At 35.1% G+C, this 22,479-nt stretch overlaps 1 pseudogene; it reads right to left on the bottom strand.

Annotated features, from left to right (window-relative positions):
- Positions 1 to 5,735: 5,735 nt before the first annotated feature.
- Positions 5,736 to 19,355, bottom strand: LOC107862909 (annotated as a pseudogene).
- Between the last annotated feature and the right edge of the window lie 3,124 nt (positions 19,356 to 22,479).

The following is a 22,479-nucleotide window of genomic DNA, read 5'->3' as shown; positions in this document are numbered from 1 at the left end:
AAAAAGTAAAACAAACAATGACACAAAATGATAAGGAAATAATAAAGAACACACAAAAATGGACACTTAAAGGCAAAAATAAGCAAGAACACAAAGAGAAAACAACATACAAGAAAAGAGACGAAGAAGAAGATTGCATAAAAAGTAAAGATAGATAGAAAGACCTTTACTCCTACCAATGATTAGCACTAAAAGGTGTATCAAACCTTCAAAAAAACCTCACCAATAGAAGCTCAAAACCTTCCTCTTAGGCGTACCAAAGGAATCACACTTCCCCAAGTTCACCTTTCTTGCCAAATTCCCAATACAAGTGAAAACCAATTTCAAATGCATTCAAGGAGTTAATTTCGGTTTTAGAGCTACAACTAGAAGACTAAAGCTACAAACAATGAGTAATATTCAATATCATTCAAAAACTAATGAAAAGAGTGAAGAAATGGTCTATTTTTACTATTATATGCCAATTGACAAAACTACCCTTAATGAACTAAATAGAAGAGGCGCATCTTAGATGTTGGAATGTAAAGTGAAAATTCTAACTTTCCCCTTGTAGAATGTAGACCTTTCAAAGATCATCTCCACAAATCAAGACATTTCCTCCCTTGGCTGAATACATAACATCCTCACAAACCTTTAAGTGCATGAACAAATCTTGGAGTTGTTGAAGTTCCTTAGCTTGACTTCGGGTGAAAGGCCTTGGCTTGGCACTTGTATCATCCTCTCCATATTGAAGAGAGTTTGTACTCAAACTTACGGCTTTATCTACATCAAGAATGTCTATGGGTGAAAGATTACAAATATTGAAAGTGAAATGTACTTGATAATTCGAGGGTAGATCAATTTGGTAGGCATTGTCGTTGATCCTTTTAAGCACTTGGAAGGGTCCATTTCCCTGAGGCATAATCTTGGCTTTCCTTTGATTCAAAAATCTCTCCTTCCTTAAGTGTACCCATACAAAATCTCTGGATTCAAGTACAAGCCTTCTTCTACCCTTGTTCACCCTTTTTGCAACCTCTTGGTTCTACTTTTCAGGCTTTATCCGCACCTTCATGCATTTTCTTCATTGCCTTAGCTCTTTTGTTGCCATCTAAGCTATTCATAAGTTCCCTAGGAAAAGGAGTTAAATCCAAAGGGGTAAGGATGTTCATGCCATAGACATACTCAAAGGGAGTCATTCCCGTACTTGAGTGAACCACCCTATTGTATGCAAATTCAACCAAAGGTAGATGGTCCTCCCATGAAGTCATTTTACCTTTAACTATAGTCCGTAGCATTCCTATTTACTACTTCCATTTGGCCATCGGTTTGTGGGTGGCAAGAGGTTGAGACAAACAAATTCGTACCAAGCATACTCCATATGGACTTCCAAAAAAAGAGTTAGGAACTTTGAGACCCTATCACTCACTATAGTCTTTGGGATCCCGTGAACCTTTACAATATGTTCAACAAATAAAGAAGCTATACTAAGGGCATCCTCAGTTTTGGCACAAGGAATAAAGTGAGCCATTTTGGAGAATCTATCAATGATAACAAAAATGCTATCTCTACCCTTTCTAGTCCTTGGCAGCCACAAAACAAAGTCCTTCGAGATATATAACCAAGGGATAAGGGGAGTGGCAAATGGAGTGTACAATCCTTTAGGTAGAAGGCGATATTTCAAACTCCGACAATCCATACATTGGCCACAAATATTTGCAATATCTTTGTGCATTTTTGGCCAATAGAATTGCTCCTCTAAGATACCGAGGGTTTTATCAACCCCAAAATGCCCCATGAGGCCACCATCATATGCCTCTCTCACAAAAAATTCCCTCCATGAACTAGAAAGAACATATAATCTCCTCTCTTTGAACAAATATCCATCAAATTGAGAGTAGGAGGAATTGCCATTCTCTTTAAGCCATCGGTACCTTCCCCATTCTTTATATTCCCTATAAATAGGACGAAAGATAGGATCCTCAGGATACAATATCCACAAACTCTCAAATCCCATCAACTTCGAAGACAAAGTAACAACAAGCACATGCTTTCTAGACAATGCATCGTCTACTATATTTTTCTTCCCCTTTTTGGAATGGATTACATAAGAGAAATTCTCGATGAATTCAATCCACTTAGCATGGCACCTATTCAACTTGTCTTGTATCTTAAGGTGTTTTAATGATTCATTATTAATTTGTATCATAAACTCCTTAGGCCATAAATAATGTTTCCAATTATCCCAAGGCTCTAACAAAGGTATACAACTACAAATCATAAGTCGAATAATTAAGAGTTGCCCCTTTGAGCTTTTCACTAAAATAAGCAACAGGCTTGCCTTTTTGCATAAAAACAGCCCCAATACCAACTTTACTTGAGTCACATTCAACCTCAAATGTTTTATCAAAATTGGGCAATTGCAACAAGGGAGCCGAGATGAGCAAAGCTTTCAAGGCCTTAAAAGCCTTAACTTGCTCTTCACCCCACTTAACGGGTTGGTCTATTCTAATAAATTTGGTTAAGGGGGATGCTATGGAGCTAAAACCCTTGACAAAACTCCAATAAAGGCTTGCCAACCCATGAAAACTTGGAATTTCTCCAATAGTCTTAGGGGTCGGCCAACTTTGTATAGAGTCTATCTTAGATTCATCCACTTCAACACCCCTTGAACTCACAACAAAACCCAAGAAGACCACTTTATCAAATCCAAAAGAACACTTCTCCATGTTAGCATACAACTTCTCCCTTCGGAGCATATCAAACACACATCTCAAATAATTCACATATTCATCTATAGACTTACTATATACCAACACATCATCAAAGTAAAAAACCTCAAAATTTCCAATATAAGGCTTCATCACATGATTCATTAGCCTCATAAAGGTGCTAGGAGCATTTGTAATGCTAAAGGGCATGACTATCCACTCATATAGACCAAATTTGGTCTTGAATGTGGTCTTCCACTCATCATTTGGTTGCATACGAATTTGTTGGTAGCCACTCCTAAGATCGACTTTAGAAAACACACAAACACCATGGATCTCATATAATATATCATCTAGCCTAGGGATAGGATGATGATACCTTATAGTGATTTTATTGATGGCTTTACAATCAACGCATATGCTCCAAGTTTAGTCTTTCTTTGGTACTAAAAGCACCGGTACAGCACATGGACTCTAACTTTCTTTGATATAGCCTTTTTTGAGAAGCTCCTCAACTTGTTTTTCAAGTTCCTTAGTGTCCGTGGGATTGCTCCTATAAGTCAGTTTGTTTGGAAGTTTTGAACCCGACACCAAATCAATTTGGTGCTCAATTCCCCATATTGGGGGAAACCCCTGCAGCAATTATTGAGAAAATACATCATTAAACTCCTACAGAAAAAAGTGAAATAGAAAGGGGAAAGAGAATAAGAAAAATAAGAAAAATGGTTAGTGTTAGGTGAATAGGCTAGGAGGATAATAGGAGTGTCAATGTCTTGATCCTTGAACAAGTCTTTCCTCCTACAAAACATAACCATGGGTCCTTTAGCCTTAGAACCCTTAGAATCCAAGGACTCACCTTGATATTTGATGAAACCTGAGGCCTCACCACAAGGCACCTTCTCAGGTTTTCTTCTCTTTTTCCCTTTTTCTTTCAATTCAATGAACCTTTGGTGCAACTCACTCACTTGAGATGGTGAAAGTGGTTGACGTGTGAACCTTTTAACATCATTCTTAAGTGAATACTTGTTTGATCTCCCATCATTCTTGGTAGACTTGTCATGTTGCCAAGTTCTACCAAGTAGTAAGTGATATGCTTGCATGGGAATGACATCACACAAGACACCATCTTTGTAATTTCTGACTTGGAACCGAATCAAGCATTGGTGAGTCACTTTCGATTCACCACATTCATTGAACCATTGAAGCTTGAAAGGGCTAGCATGTGGAGTAGTGGGGAGTTTCAAGAAGTCCACCATAGTGACACTAGCTACATTCGTGTAACTCTCGCTATTAATTACCATAGTATATACACCACCCTTGGTTAGACACTTAGTGTGAAATAAATTTTCTCTTTCGCTTGGATCATCAAGTTCCTTAATCACCATGTCCCTCCTCACTACTTGGTTAGGAATTTTACACTCTCCATCTAGTGGTAAAACTTCTTCTCCTTCTTTACATTTTTCATTCTTAACATCAACTAGTAACTCTCCATCTTGAGGTTCAACCTCATCATCATTCTTGGATTCAATCACCACTTTCTCTCCTAAGTAGTACATCTTCCCCTCTCTTAAAATCACATTTCTATGATTTGGGCATTCACTTGCTCTATGCCCCCAACTATGGCACTTATAACATTGAAAACACTTTGATGAGGAAGGAAGAGCATTCGGCTTCAACTCCAACTTTGGAGGTTGGAATGATACTTTGGTTGATATTTGAGAAGAAGAAGAAGATGAAAAAGATTGGTTCTTATTCCAACTCAAAGTCAAAGGACTTACCTCTTTGTTTCTTGTCAAACCCAAACCTTGTTGAACTTTAAACTTGTAATCTGACCTTTCTTTGTTCTCTTTTTCAATCTCCATGGCCACTTGGAAGACTTCAACCATGGTTCTAAACTTGTAAAGAGGCAAATGGGAGGATATGTCCTTGTTCAACCCAACCTTGAAGCGGATAACATCATGTTGCACTTGTTCACCTCTATGGTCAAGTCTCAAGAGAAGTTGCTGAAATTCATCATAATAGGCCATGACACTCTTGCTTCCTTGATTTATATTGTAAAGGTTGGCAAGGAGCTCATGTCTATAATGCTTCGGTACGTATATTTCTATCATAACTCTCTTCAATATCTCCCTAGGAGGTAGTTGGCCACCAATCAACACATCATCAAATCTTTTGGTATAATCCCACCAAGTGTTTGTATGTACTTCAAAGTGAGCAATAGCATATCAATTTTTCTTTTCTTTGGGAAGGTCATTAACTTGAAAAATATTTTCACTAGCGGATTCCCAAGCTAAGTACACTTCTAGATCACTCCCACCTATGAAAATTGGAATGCCAACCTTGATTGAGTTAATTCCAATGTCTCAGATTCTTTAATGATCAATATGGCCTTGTCTTGCCTCATGCCCTCGAAATCTTCCATAATGCCCTCCTTTATCATGTCTTTCCCTTATTTCATCCTTAAACTAATCATCATCATGGTGAACACCATAAACTTCTTGCTCCCCTCTACTATAATCTTCAATTTGGATGGGTGGGTTTTAGATTTGGGTTCTTTGGAAAGGTGGGTTTGGTCTTTGATTATTTGGTACTTGAACTTGTGGCATTGGATGTAGTAGAGGATAAGGTATTTGGTAAGTAGTATTTTGTGGAGGTATTTGGTTATGTGGAGAAGTTGGTCTTTGGTCAAAGGGATTTGACACTTGTAGGTTTGGATTTGGTGGTGGAGCTTGAGTTCCAATTCATTCTTGTTGGACTTGCTTCATTTGGGGATGTAGTGGCCTCTGTAGGTTTCGGTTAGGAGAGGTTTGGGTATGGTTTAGTTCCTGGTTTTGTGGAACTCTTGGAAGGTATAGTATTTGGTGGAGAGTTTCGGGTGTCATGGTCATTGAGGAGTTGTTGGCTTGGACACTTGAAGATGCATGGTAGGGCTTATGAGTAGAAGGTCATGAGTTCCTCCTACTTTTAACAGAATCAAGCTTCCACTAAAAGTGTACATTTGACTACTCATAGAACTGAAGTCACTCCTCAAAGCATCATTATCACTCTTCATATCTTAGGCAAAGGCCTTAAACCGAGCCATAAAGACTCCCAAAGCATCATTCCCAAAGGTTGAGATGAGGTATCTTCGGATTCGATTTCCAATATACCTGACAAAAACAAAAAAACAGCAAGATAAGACCTACAAAATGAGCAAATAAATTAGTTCAAAAAGCCTCACCACACTCTCACTCAACCTCACCTCATACTTGGCTTCACAAGTGTTGGATAATTGACAATACTTGGAAAGTTAATTGACTGGTGAGAAGCTTTGGTCCGGAATTGATCTTTGTTGGAAATGAATCAAATAAAGTGATGTACGAACATGAACCAACAAAATACTATGAATTAAAAATGAGAAAAGGCATACAAAAACCGAAGACACAAAAAAAACAGACTCTAATCTAATTACCAAACTAGTAGGTACTTACTATCTTACTAATTAGGGATAGAATTAACTTTTAAGAAACTATAATAAAAAAATTAGAAACTAAGAAAATCTAATTTTAGAGATGAATTTGGTTGATCACAAGTGATGATGTGGCAGTACGTGGTTAGTGTTCACTTTTCAAATTTTCAACTTCCCCAAACTTTGTTTTGGCCAAATATCACCCTTGGGGAAGGAGAGTTTTGGATTTGAGGGGGTAAAGAGGCAAATTAGAGCTATTTCAAGCCTCCAATTGAAATTGAAATGAAATCGTCCCCCCTCTTGTACTTGCAAGTGTACTTTGTTGTCCCCTTGTCCCTTCCATCTTTTGGAAGAATGGAATATTCTTGGAATATGTTTTTGGACTAACAACCTTTTCACTCTCTTTCTCCCCTCTTTTGGATCAAACAACACCTTTGAATATTCTTCTTCCCTAAGATATGAAGATGATGGATGAACAAGATGAACATTCAAATATTGACCAAGTTTGACCAACAAGAAAATGAACCCTAATGTTAATTTTTCTTTTAACTCTAGGGTCCTTAGGCCAAAAAAAATCTCAACCAACTAAAAATCAGCCACAAAACACGCCCAAATCACAAGACCAAATCCGAATCTAGCTTAAAAATCTTCAAAACTCTATAGCCATGGTGGATCTTAGCTCAAACTCAACCAATCTTTACTCTAAAAGTAGATCTAGACTCCCTAGGTACTAGAGAGCAAGGATCAATTACAAGAAACCAACAAAACACAGTAAAATTTAGTAGATCTAAGGATTAAATTTTGGATCTACAACACAACACAACTAGACACCATTTTTTTTAGATTTTTGGATTTTTGACTCTTTTTTGTTAAGATTTTATAAATAAGAATACTAAAACTTTAATGCCCCGAATCTGGTACTCAAAACGCTACACGGTTCTCATGACCCCGAAGGACCACAAGCTAACCCATGACTGATATCTGTACCTGTACACTGTATAACATCATGTAAATTGCAGAAATAGTAGGATAAAACATGCCATAAGGTTTAAAAACTGAATAAAACATCTGATAAAACTATCTCCAAATAATGTGGTGTCACAACACCAAAACTCAAATAAATATCTGAAAATACTAAAGTCTGAATCTAGTCCGAAAGCCTCTAACTAAATAGGCTATCTGAATAAGGAGTTGATGGAACATGTCTCCAACTAACTCTATCAACTAACTCCATCCACTAAAAACTAGCTGAAATAATGAAATAAATAATCATATCATCCTTGAATAATGAGGACTCACTTCTAAATCTGACAGCTGAAATTTAGAATGCTACTGATGCTCTGGAGCCTGTGCTTCTAAACCTATGGTATAAAACTCCATAGCGCAAATGCTTTGGTACTATTGAATGTACTGGTATGCAAGTGAGGTAGGCTGAATACAAAGGGTTCAAATGCATGAGCAATGCTAATTGACTGTATAACATAAGCGTGAGGATGCATGCATGAATAAGTGACTGTAACTGAGTTCGTGAGATTACTGACTACTGAGTCTGAATACTAATAACCTGAGTTATTGATAGATGATATAACTGATACTGAGCAACTGTGTCTGACTGTCTAGGGTCTGATATAACTAGTTGAGTTTTGTACTGTTCTGAGTTGACTGTATTTGATAGTCCTGAAGGCTGTAGAACTATTTGAGTTCTATTACTAAGACTGAGACTTAAACTATAACTGTGGGAAGTAGTCATCTAACCGATATGCCCTAAATAATGAAATATAGCTGAGTTAGGGTCCAATCTGTAACCCCAATTTGAAGGGTGTCAATACCACGCCTCTAGTAAAAACAAGTTGTGAGTGACCCTCATCTGGAAGGTACTCTAATGAGAATGGTGGGACCCTTATCTAATAGTAATTATCCACCTCATCAACCCCAATCTGTCAGTGCTGATGTCTCAACCTATGCTGACTACATAATTATGGAACACAAGGATTGCTTCTAAGGATCACACAATCATCTGTCAGTGTGTGTCCTCAACCTTGGGTTCACTCGGGGCTAAATCCTAATCCCATCTGAATTGACACTGAACATGATTAACTAAACTGATTTGGACTGAGTTCATTGAGTCTCACTGACTGACGGAATACTACAGAGATTACTGAATTATTGAGCTTTCTGAGATTACTGGGATTACTGAGTTTACTAAGTTTTCTTGAGTCACATGATTAACTGAGTTCTATGGATCATGGCTTGACTGGGAGTATCTTGAGAATATGACACTAATTCTAGGCACACCACTAAATTTTTGGGCACAAGTACCCCCAGGATTCAATCGAAAGAAACTGACAAGGCATGACATTCTTGAATACATGAGCAACATCAACAATCCATAACATAATAAGTTGGGGATTTCATGAAGTACATGGTTATCATAATCTTATAAATGGTAGGAATACATATAACCAATGTCATAATTTCATACTCTAATATCATGAGCATTCCAACAAAAATCTATATTTCACATCAATAGCATGGGAGTCATTTGAACATAAAGGTAAAACATGAATCCATCACTTAAGTCACAATTGAGCTATACTACATAATTTCTAGTCTCTTAGGCATTTTATCAAACACTTAGGTTGCATGACTTAGGGCATGGAATAATCATAAAATTAACATATCATAACCAACTAAAATTCATGGTTTTCAACTCACATGCTAACATATTTTCATAAAAATACATAAAGAATCCAACTTGGGAATCGTACAACAACAACCACATGACCATAATCAACCCATAGCATGAATGTCAAAATTCATAGTTTAAAACTTGATTCTTGGACTTCATGGACAAAAGGAATCCATGAATGAACACGATGCATACCTGGGTGGATGATTTCTTGAAAATTAGTGGAGGAAAGCTTGAATTCTTAACTTAGAGTTAAACATCTAGGGTTTTTTGTTCTTGGAGGATTGATCTTTGAGAGAAACCCTAATATGGTTTTGTAGCTGAATAATAAAGTTATGAGTCTTGGTCTAGTATAATTAAGGGTTAAAATAGGTGGAAAAAAACCCAAATACCCTTTTAAAAATGACTTAAAATTGCTGATCAGCAGTGATGGCAGTTTGGGCAATGTTCCATCGCTGGTCCATCGATCCTGACCATCACACTAGGCTAGAACCTAAATTTTCTGCATAGTATGCAACAGTTTGGGCGACGGTCCGTCATCACTAACTAACTCCTAAACATTAATCATTTAGGAAGTCATCACTAACTCTTCTGGAGTTTAGATTTGACTTAAAGAAAGTTTGAGGTATTACAAAAACTAAGATTTAGGGTCGTTGGAACAACCCTAAATAAGGATTTGATACCAAATGATACGAAACTAACTAATAACATAAAAAATGGACACTTAAAGGTAAAAATCAGAAAGCACACAAAGAGAAAATAACACACTAGAAAGGAGAGGAAGAAGAAGATTGCATAAAAAGGTAAAGATAGATAGAAAGACCTTTACTCCTACCAATGATTAGTACTAGAAGGTGTATCAAACCTTCAAACACACATCACCAATAGAAGCTCAAAACCTTCCTCTTAGGTGGACCAAAGTACTCACACTTCCTCAAGTTCACCTTTCTTGCCAAATTGCCAATACAAGTGAAAACCAATTTCAAATGCATTCAAGAAGTTAATTTTGGTTTTAGACCTACAACTATATGTCTAAAGCTACAAACTATGAGTAATATTCAATGTCATTCAAAAACTAATAAAAAGAGTGAAGAAATGGTCTATTTTTACTATTACATGCCAATTGACAAAACAACCCTTAATGAATTAAATAGAAGAGGTGCCTCTTAGATGTTAAAATGTAAAGTGAAAAGTCTAACTTGCTCCTTATAGAATGCAGACCTTTCAAAGCTAATCTCGACAAATCAAGAAATTTCCTCCCTTGGTGAATACATAACATCCTCACAAACCTTCAAGTGCATGAACAAAGCATGGAGTTGTTGAAGTTCCTTAGCTTGACTTCGGGTGAAAGGCCTTGGATTGGCACTTGTATCACTAAATAGTGAGTTCTATATTAATGTTTAGATTGCTGTAATGAAACAAATAATAGTTATAGCATGTTGTTACTATAGAAATGAAACAAATAATAGCTAGAGTTTTATTGTTTGAGTGGTAATCAATGGTTCCAAAAGAGGTCGTATGCTCCAAAAATATGACATCTTTGTTGAAGCCAAAATCAAAAAAGATAGCACCAACAAGGTACTCAATAACATCTCCAATCACCTATAGAGAACCAGAAAGGAAAATGACTCCAACGCATAATCAAAATCAATTGGTAAGTATATATAATAGTTTTAATGGAAAATATTTACATTTTGAAGCAAGTATGTAATACCATAGGGAAAGTAGTTTCATCCCCCCATCCAAACAAGGACACAAGATCCAATTCCCTAAAATCCTTAATAGTACTACTTATCTTCCATTGCAGCTCTTGCAAGGCATGAAGAATATGCTTATGCAGGCTAATATTAAATGCAAATTGAGTATAAAATTTATTGTTTGCAAAGGCAGACCTCAAATCAGTAATAAATCCTTGAGTCAATATTAAATATTTGCAGTAGAGATATATAATAACAGCATAACCTAGAACTTGTATCTGCAAAACATTCCAAACATTGCATAGCCAAGGTGATAATCAGCATTTGAATGAAGAGAGTCAAAAAAGACAAATACCATTTTGAGAACAAGAAATAATTAATATAGGCACTATATGAATGTATCACTAAAAATTTTATTTTTTTGTTACTAGTAGTTGTACAAAGAACAATCAAGTATTGTGCAACCTTAGGTTAATGAAATGTTCAAGTTCACAACTTCCCCAATCTAGACAATAATATATTCAGCAAGATAACAATTATTTAGAAGAATAGCCTAATAACATCTTGGAATCTTAGGTAGTATGTAAGATCTATGAGTTAGTTCTTGACCAAGAAGAGAATGATCTTGGAACTTGTAATGTAGTAGGGATTCCAAGTATCTGAAAATGACTAGCTTCTTGACATTCACAGGAAAGCGCCTTGGTAAAGGTTTATTAGAAAGACCAATTTCCATCCCAATCTATTTCATAAATGATAAAGCCGTTACATCCCCACCCAAGCTGAAGTAGGCACCTATTAGCTCCTCAACGACATCAGATACTCTCTTACGTTTGATTTTCAGCTTCCACCTATTGTACATTTTTATTGAAGGAATAAGGAAGTCTTCATCAATGCTGTAAAATTGAGAATTATCACTAGGAATGAGCCATGCTTGAAGATCGAATGTTCATTATGACTAACTTTTTGTAATCAAAGGTACATATTGAAGGTGAACCAAAAGAAGTAAAAGGATAAAGAATACAGATAGTATTTGCATCAAACAATATTTACTTAAACCAATAAAGTATAAATACTCTAGGAACTCTTTAAGAATACACTGGGATATTTATTTATTTGAGGATTCAAAAGCAGTCACTCAAAATTGACATGTCCTAAATAAAAGTAATCCAATTGATGCACTGACAACGTATGCCTATTTTAGAAATATGAATATAAAACAATATTTAACAAATATTATCACCAAGGAAGGGAAGCAGAGCATGTTTATATGAGAGAGTTGTCATCTTTTAGATAGTAACATGATTAATAGTTAATATCAGATCTTTGATTAAAGTGCACATGCGAATACCCCTTAGTTGTCCTTAAACTTCAGTAAGGCATATCAGAAAAAATAAGTCAGCCATGATTAATAGAGTTATAGAGATATGGAGTTCATGCTACCCGAAATCCAAATGAACTCAACAAAAGTACCACGAGGAATACCTATCTGGATTTTACGAGCATATCCAAGCATGCACAGTGTGTTGGAAATGAATTTATTTTTCTTAACGCTGAGAAAACCCTTGTGATGATTTTCGTAAGTCTTGAACAACTGTATACTGAAAACATACTTAAGAAAAGAGTCTCAAAGTGTCTCAAGTGGTTCCAAATAAAACTTCTCGTGGCATTTCTTAATTGTTATTGCTTCCAAAACCTAAAATATTAAACATAGAGTAAGTTATAAGAACGTTAGACCACTGATTGAAACTCAATTATGAGAGTATGTATGAAGCTTTTGATAATTAGAGAAAAGATCTTATATGAAATCATAGCAACACATACCTTAGCGTTTAAGATAAAAATAATTAGTGGGCAGGGATCCAAAAGCATTATTTTTAGTCGGAGGCCATAACCAAGGACTAGATCCGATGTATAATTGAAGGAATATATGAATAGGTATTAAGGGTAGAAATAGTGATTGGTGAAATGATGAGAGAAAAAAGTTCAGGATGTAACTCAGCCGATGAATTAGTTGAATATGCAAAGCAAGACAAAGAGGTCAAACAAAAATCAATAGGTAATTTTCATTACGTTGTGAAACATAGTGAACATATAAGAATTATAAGAAAAAGAATGTAATATGATCAAACCTTTAGTTTTCTGAGTTCTGCATATCTGGAGGTAATTATGCACCTTACAAGTATGCTTTCCCCTAAGAAAGGGTTATTCAACAAAGCGCATGTTGATCTCATGCTTGTAAACCACACCTTACTTAATATTTTGAAAGCAAAAGATGATATATCGAAAAGGTAAACCAGGAAAGCAACAATCAATTGTACATACCGGCTTTTGTAGTATTATTTGTACATAATGGATTCTCCATTTCTGAAATCTAATAGAGAGTTGTAATTTAGAATATCCAAAAACCCGGTAAGGCAGTATATACAGCTATTTTGAGATATCTAAACCAATGAATTCTCTAACATGAAGTTGCCCACACCCCAGTTTTGGTGTTCACATTGTGTTTGCTCGTTGTGCTAAATAGAAATCTATATGATTATCCCCAAGCTCTTGATAAGTTAAGAGAAAGAAATTCATATCTCCAATTTATTTCAGGGGTTGTACCCAAAGATTGGAGCAAAAGAAAATCAGAAACTGTTGAACCAGTAGGCGCTTGAACTATAGCTAAAGAGTCCTACAGTTTAGTCAGATCATTGTTAAAGAGAATTCTGAAGATTCTGACTGGAAATGAGTCAAAATAAGAATGATTAGTCCATCGTTAGAATCAAATCTTCCAAATTTTATCAATGAAAATTGCACAAAATGCTAAGAGCTAAAGTAATTTATTTTCTATTAAGTTCTTTAAAATAATTCATTTAATCTTTTTATGACAGATATGCATATGAAAGTGATAAAAAGCAGACACAAAATGTTAAGAGAATCTAACCGAGCACTTTACTTTTTTCCATTTATTATACAAAATTCTAATAATTTAATTGACATTAAATTTTTTGACTAATTAATAGATTTAATATTCTACCACTCTCACTTATATTTGAGAAGAGACTCTAGAAGACAATTAACTTTGGATGACAAATATCCAACATCTACGTTTGCCTTAATATCATCACCAATTAGCCAATGTGACTCTATGTTTATAGGAAATAGAAAGAGAGTGAGAGAGAGTGAGAGATAGCTAAAAAAAATTAAAAAACATAGCTACAACTCAAGGAGAAGAGAAAATGGATGTTGCTAATTATGATACTAGAAAGTAAGTGAGTCGATAAAATCATGGATGCACCCAAACTGAAATCTCTGACAATTGTTTGATAGCATACATCTAATTCTCCTCACGAAAAGAAGTTAGTTTCTTCATGGGATAAGAACATAGCAGCCTGAATCAAAACAGTCGTGTTAAGAAAAGGATATAGACCAAAAAAAATTTTGGTACACCAACAAGGGATTTTTTTACCTTAATAGCAAGCCAAACACCCATCTCAGTCAAACAAAATAGGAAAACTAGCTGAAATTTTGATAATTTTTTTCTTGCAAATCCAACACTATTGTTGGACATAATCAATTTTGAAGATGAACATTTAAACAACTAAAACTAGGAGAGAATTGATACAATGAATGATGTCTTTAATGAAGGACAAAATATTTGCATAGACATTTTGTAAAGTTGAAAGACAAAATCCATTGGTTAAGGAACTGATATTTACCTTTTCTTTCAACATTTGCAGGTCATGATATTAGCTGAGAGACATTGTGAAAGGAATATTGACATGTTCATACATCTTCAACTTTATATTTGAGAATGGGATATACTCTGCCAGAACAGTTTTATTGACACACGTGTATACCTTTATTTGGAAAGGGAGATTAGAATTAGAGAAACCAATTACAAATGTAAATATGTTTATGTCTTTTTGCTTATAGAAAAATATGACAGAAGAAAATAAGGACAACTCAAAGCAAGAAACTAATGTAAAAAATATATTCTTACAAGAAATCATGCTGATACAATCACCAAACTATAGGGTTCTCTACTCTGAACTACAAAAAGCAGGGTGCATACAAGAATAGATAAATGGAGAAGATTAATATGCTATATTAACATAGCACCACCTTCACTTACTCAAGAAATTGATAAAGCTTCTCTTTTTGACTACAACGTAACACTCCCTATAATGATGGTTGAGTTCCTCTTTCTCATGTTTGCTTTAGACAAGATTGACTTCAGTCTATTAGGGAAATTCATGGATAAAAGAGACTCATCCATTAAGGAGAAACTCAGAAATATGATGGCCACTTCTACACGATCTGTCAGGAGTACTCTGTGCTCAATCATGTAAGGATAATAGCCTACAACATTTGATAGATTTACTGAGCCACCACTACTGCTAACAAAACTTCTAATGTCATCAAGATCAGTAATGCGATAAAATGGTAGAGTTGGGTCTGTATAAAACACAAAAAATACCGATGAATTTGGCTAAAAGAACTGATGAATTTAGCATAAAAAAATCATATAGAGGTTAAAAATCCCTACCTGACAGATTTAAAGAAAATCAAAGGAGAGATAGAGTTAATATATCAACTTGATGCAAAGAGAAATTTAGAAGTTTGATCAGTTTGAAAATTTTTATCGCAGTTAAGAAGGAGTTAACAAAGCAATAATGATGTAAAGAGAACTATAGAAAATTTCATCAGTTGAAAAAATAGGCTAGCCAAATATTTTGCATTTATGATGTTGGGGGAAATATAAAAATGGGAGGGAACTAAATTTTTTGGTCTAAAATTTTAGTATAATGATTAGACCACACTTGAAAATTGTGGTGTTAAAATTATAATGATACCACACTTAAAAAGGGTAGCCATATATATAGGAAGGCAATGCTAATTATTTTATATTTTAGCAACATTTATAAATCATAGCCTATAAGTTAAAAGATATCACTTTTAATAAGTTGCCAAGTTTTCGTGGACAAAAGCTTAGTGTTATGGATACACTTTAAAAGTGTTGTCAAAAATACTTTTCGCAACACTTTATTATCGTTTTGTGAATAATGTGTATTCGTAGGCCTAAAATGTTGTAGTGTCTAATACAAAGTTCGTCATGACCCGAGAATACACCTAGTCCTAATATGATGCTTAGATTCATAAGTGACCCCAATCTAATGCAAGGCCTGACATGACATTAAGAATACTATATAAAACTGAATAAAACTGTGCAGAAGCTAAAGTATGAATGATATATAAAAATCAAAACAAAATGTTAATCTTAAAACAACAGGAAAATCACTGAACATAACAAAAACTGAATCTCTACTATTTTTTCGAAAGCCTCTTCTAAGACAAGTTGCTAGGACAAGGCCCCAGCTAACCCTGACTATCTAAAACTAATTTCAATAAAAATGAAATATTGATATTAGTTCTAGAATAATGAGGACTTATCAAAGAACTACTGCCAATGTTATAGGAGATTTTACTATGAGCGATTTAGGTGTTTAACGTCAGATCATATAATATGAAACAATATAGTGCAGAAGAAAGTATGCAATCAATACTTTGAATGTACTGAGTATGTTAAATAGGAAATAAATGATATAAACTAATCATTATGCTAGTAACATTGTAAAATGATACAAGACCAAGTAATAAACATGTACGATAAGCTGAATAACTGAATACAAGGTTATGTAAGTATCTAACTATGATACTTGAAATGTGAACTATGGGCTATGGACTGTGGGAGCAACCATTAATCGACATATCCCAATTTGAGTTAACAGAGGTACAACCTATAACCCTAGCTAGAAAGATATTTAGTACCTTGCCAAGGGTACAAATAGTGAGACTGAAGCTATACCTCTATGCTGGAGATGATACAGTCGTTGGCCAATACCGTAGCTCAATAGAGGTTTGGGTCCATTCCCAAAGGAATATGTGAAATCAGGGTTCTCAGCTATTATAATCAGTGGGCAGAACTGCAAAAGGAAACATGGGTTTTGAATAGCAATGTCGAACAAGTGGCGAATATAAATTTTGGTTTTATTCAGTCGTAGATAAATACTTGGATTGTGTTCCCCCTAGCTTCTCAACTCCGTAGGCTTATCGTTCTTCGTTGAATCCACCCTATACCTTGCATGCATAATTAATAAGTTATGTAACTTCGACAGTATTTTGGATGAGCAGAAGGATTTCACCCTATACCTTTTGAGTCTCGGGTTGTCTCCTTACTAACCCTTATCTTGATCCGAGTTAACTATTACCTTTTGTGTTTCTATTAATTTGATTAAATCTAACCATCTTACTTAGATAAAACCTACCAGTGTGGATCAATAGTTAAACTCCAAATTACCATTGTCATTATCTTTGATAGTCCCTACTCCTTTTTTAGAGTAAGTAGCAATAATCTAGGTAGGATTCTAATGTTTATAACCGCTAAGATAACCATTAAAGTAAAGGTAATACAATACATGCATGGTTATCGGTTCAGAACATCAATAATACTTCCCCTACTTCATTAATTCTCCAAGGTTTTCACGACCCTAGCTAAGGGTTTTTAGCTGCTCATGTTTGTGAAATAAATAAAACACGATGCTTAACTAGGAGAATCTAAGCTATTCAAGAAAGTCAATCAACACTTTAAGCTCAAATCGTAGCACCTCCTCCTATATAAATTTCTCAAAACAAACTGTGTATAAATATAAAGTAAAATAATTTGACACAATAGGATCAAAGTATGACATTACTTTTGCAACAGACAACCATGCATATGTATAAGTTACACTTCCCAAACACTTAAGCAGCTAGCAATATGACTCATGTGCCCTCACTACAACGATGTCCTACTCTCTTATATCAAAGTAAATCATGTTAATGCAGGGAAAATCAAGAGACACTGACACTCAGAAGTGAAGTTCCAATCAACGTGCATCAAATACCATAGGCTTGCCCTTATTTTGTTTACCTTAGCATTCAGACAGTCAAGTTAGTATCACTATAAGACTTTTCTCAACTGTAATAAGGCTTGGGGTATGGTCTAGTACATATGGACATAACAAGTGATTAAGACTTATTTTAACTACACTAACCTTGGAGTCTCTCTTATTAACAAATTTTATTTTTATTCCACCCTTATCTATCCCTTTTTATTTTAAAGCACATTCAGGTTGGGTGAGGTTTATCATTCATTTTTTTTCACTTTTTCATAATTTTTCTTTTTTTTTCCTCTTTATTTTTCATCTTTCTCTACCACACCCAACCTTAATTTTTTATACCTTATTCACTCCCATTTTATATCACGTGCCCTTATGATAGCCACCCTCAACTTAGGTGATTTTCCTGAGTTGAGGTGCACAATGTCCAAGGAGAACCAGGGCCAAAATAGGTTCATTGTAACACAAAATGGGAAGGTGAAAGGTGAAAATAAAGAAATAAGCTATAAGTCTCAAACTTAGGGATCAAGGGATACAATTCACACATGGAAGGTAATTTAGGCTAAAAGTGGACTAAAATAAAAAAACAACCTATACTGTCCTAACCGCCTATCCTTAAACCTAGGCAAGACCAACAGGACAAGTTCTGAATTCTACATATAAAGGGAACTAAGTAGAATGTCACACACACATGGCACATAGTCTATATTACATACCACTAATTATCTGGTTTATGCAATTGTTAGCAAATGATTATCATGTCCTTAATCCTAACTCCATAACAAGATTCACAATGTTGACACATATATACATTCACACAGTTCTAAAACAAAATTTTAGAGGGGTATCATTTTTTTCTCAAAAATTATTAAAACACGACTACTTTGCTTAATACTTAAAAATCTCCTAATTACACAAAACACAATACAATACGAGATAAAACATAATACAACACAAATTAACCTAGACATATCAGTTATACAACTATACCACAACCGATATAAAAAGAAGCACGATAAAAATAACTCAAGATGGTTATGGCATACCCCACCCCCAACTGAAATGGTACACTTACTCAATGCACAAAAATAATACAAAACAAAGGGAATTAAGAACATACATAGGATTCACTAAGCATACATGTCATGAGTATTCCCAGATAGGAGCAATCATCTAGTAGAGGCGGTGGTGGTGGCGGTGCACTTCTAAAATGTGCACCCACTATAATCGCATCATTCCTCTACCTCTCAACAAATGTAAGATCCATTGAATTATGTTTAGCTTTTTTAACAGCCTATTCATATGACATATTAGGATCTAACAAGTATCCTATATGACCTCTCTTGGCCCCAACTACTAGGGCCTCATTATCATCCTCAGAGAAGAAGTCAAAATATCTAGGTGGGTGTGGAGGTAATATCTAGACTACTGGGCTTTTGACTAAAGAAATGGCTGCTATATGGATCTCTATGAGAGAGCATATCTTTGCTCATAATATATCTATTTCTTCTCTCATATATGCTCGATTCAATACCTCTATCTCCATAAATTGGGTTATAACCATATCTTAAACTCATCAAGATATTTTTGTAAGTCAATACATAGGTCAGATAGGGTTTGTCTCTATGCAGCTTCCCATCTAGCTTCAGCCTTCTCAAATTTAGTTTGAACCCTAGAATGTATCTTCTTGAATAGAGTAGTCATCTCGGTCTCAACAGTCTATAACTAAGCATTAGTATCCCTCTGACTGTCCACTAAGCTCTGTAAGAAATCTCAAGATATAGTAATCATACCTATACCAGGAGCTGTAGTGGATGGGAGAGTAGGATCTGGAAATATGCCAACCGACTCTGAGGTAGAAGTCAGGGCTGACAAAGAAGCGGTTGGTTTCCCATCACCCTGAGCACTCATATTTGGAGCCTCTCTCTACTCCCCTATCTCAAAATCAACATTAACTCCCACATCACCTCCATGTACATTACTATTCTTTGTGGAAACTTATAGTGTAAGTCCCTGCAAAATTGTAAGCTTAAATCAGTTTGTTAAAGCATGAAAAGAGGTCCCAGAGTTAGAAATTTTAGCTAAGTATTTATGCTTAGAATTATTTTAGCCTTCATAAGTTGGCGATCCTATTTTACGACCCTTATGACCTTAACATATCTAATTTTAGGTTGATTCATGATTAGGAATGTCAGTAGCTCACATTGAGTGAGTTTTGGATTTTTTGAACCTCATTTAAACCATTTTTAGATGACCAAAATAGTAGTTTGACGTGATCTTTATGTGTCGCATCACCCATCGCATCAACAAATAATTTTCCCCAGCTTTCAGTGCAATTCCAGTGATCCAACACGAAGTAGACGTACATTGGTCATCACATTGATGCCATTGATGCGATGCATCATTCTTTGCATCACTAGACATATTTTCAGTCATTAAAAGCCCACATCTAGAGGGGTACTTGGCTTATTTTCAAACCATATTGAGCCCCAAAAACATGAGATTAAGTTATTCTTAGGGATAAAACACTCATTATTTGCAAAATTACTTAAGAACAAAATCCTTCAATTCAAGATTTAATCTTCAAGAAATTCTCCACAACTTTCAGAGAATTAACAACAAAGGTGTGTTATGTGTTCATCAAAGGGTTTCCTTCCACCCTTGGAATTCAAGAGTCCTTTTTAAATTATAAGTTGATTTCTTTCATGAGTTTCATGTTGAATAGATTGTACTCATGATTATAATGTTCTTTGGGGTTTCTAATCCTTGATTAAATTCAAGTTTCATGTAAATTAATTTACGCATGTAATGGTCTGTGGATTTATGTCAAAAACCTCCTGAATTTATAAGTTGAGATTGGTAATCATGATGCCTACATGTTGTTCATTATTATGTGCATGGATTGTGCTTCCCAAGTGTTTGATGAATTGTTCATGTGAGATAAGCAATGAAATCATATCATGTTAACATGTATACAAGTTCATGCCATGCAGTTGTTTATTAAAATTTCTTAATGAGTGAATGGTGGCAAGATAACTTGCTATCATGTTTTCAAGATTGTGTTACGTTTTACAATTTATGCTATCGAGTCCTAGGGGTATTTAATACATGAAAATCTAGCTATTTACCTAGATTTATAGTAGTTTAAAAATAGTCTCAATAATGTCATGTCCAGTAGTACTCAAATAGTTACAGAACTCAGTGTAATCAGTCAGTTAATAGAAATCATTGTACTCAGTCAGTTAATAGAACTCACTAAACTCAGTCCTGTTCAAATAGATAACACGATCAATAATAGTTCAGTCAAGCCTAGAACATACTAGAAATCAGTTCACTGTCTATTCAGTTGGGAGTAGGAATCAACACCGAGTGAACCCGAGGATGGGGGCATTCCAGTTAGTAAAGAGTTTTACCCTTAGTAGCAATCTCTGTGTTATAGAACTATGTAGCCAAAATAGGTTGCGATGTCTTCCTACTAGTCTAGGGTTGATACATCTCGTACTAGTTTTCCTGATAGTGAGGGTTGATGAAAGAGCTTTCTATCAAAGAGGGTTAACTCATAGCCATTGTTAGTATCCCTTGGCAAGGTGATAACACCCTTCTAACTAGGGTCATAGGTTGGACCCCAACTCAGTCATACTCAAAGTTTGTCAGTTAGATGAACACCACTACAGTTTCAGTTTTAGACTCAGTATAAAACCTCAGTTTTTTTCAGAATCAGGACTGTTAGACATAGTCACCCAGCTCAGTATAGAACTCAGTTCAGTTCTATAAAATTAGGTCTATTTGAATCAGTCACTCGGTGTACAATAGTTCATTATCAGTAAACTTAAATATCAATTATTCAATTATCAAAATTTAGTACCTAGTCATGAATATCAGTTACAACATATGTAGTTAAGAGAATATCATTGCATATTTAGTATTTACAGTAGTGTAAGATATACATATATTCTTAGTCAGTTATATTTTTGTTACTCAGTCATTTATTGTTCATGCATATGAACCCATGCATACCAGCCTACCTCACTTAGCATACCAATATATTCAAAGTACTGACGTATACCTTTTTTTATGCTATGATGTCTTATATCATTATTTTATATGCACGGGCTGCTGACCATACTTAGTAGTCCAGATTATCAGCAACAAATTTAGTGGTGAGTCCTCGAGTTTTTTTTAGTATTCTTAGTATATTATTAGTAGTCAAAGTTAGTTGGGGACTTGTCCTATCAACTTCATTTTCAGATAGTTCAGTTAGACGCTTTTCATATTAGATTATTTCAGACAGACGTTTAGATTTCAATTTTTCATTACTAGTATTTGATGTTTAGATGTGAACCTTATGGGAATATCAACCAATTCTTTGTATTTCCTTATTATTATTATTATTATTATTATTCAGATATTGCCACAGGTACCAGTCATGGGTTAGCTTATGGTCCTTCAGGATTATGAGCACCGTGTGACGTCCGGGGTGCAAACTTAGGGCATTACAAAATTACTATCAGATCCTAAGGTTTAATAGAGTTCTAGGAAGTCTAAAAGCCACGTCTAGTAGAGTCTTGTGCATGGGTATGTAACGTGACACTTATGAATGAGAGGCTATGAGGCATTTTAGGAAAAGTTTCCCTTCTTTTAGTATTCATATCGTGTGAGTGAGAATGAGATCAAGTTACACTATAAATCTAATATTTTTATTAATTCCATTTATAGAACATACCTCCAAAAAAGACAATAGAAGAAGAATTAGAAATCAGCCAGCTCCTCAGCCCGTTCAGGCAGATCCCCTGGACGAGCATGTTTCCCATGCAGAATTCATAATAGCTTTCACTACTCAAGCTCATTTTGTATCAGCCTAGAATGAATGCCCAGCTGCCATTCCAGCTAATCCAGTGGTCAATACTGCTGCAGCTAGAATTTAGGACTTTACTCGAATGAACCCTCCATCTTTTACTAGGTCTAAGTTAGATGAGGACCCACAGGATTTCCTTAATCAGGTGCAAAAAGTCACAGATATTATGGCAATTATAAC

This window comes from Capsicum annuum, chromosome 7, assembly GCF_002878395.1.
Source record: "Capsicum annuum cultivar UCD-10X-F1 chromosome 7, UCD10Xv1.1, whole genome shotgun sequence".
In the NCBI taxonomy this organism is placed as follows: domain Eukaryota; kingdom Viridiplantae; phylum Streptophyta; class Magnoliopsida; order Solanales; family Solanaceae; genus Capsicum; species Capsicum annuum.
This window is presented reverse-complemented; position numbering and strand designations above follow the sequence as displayed.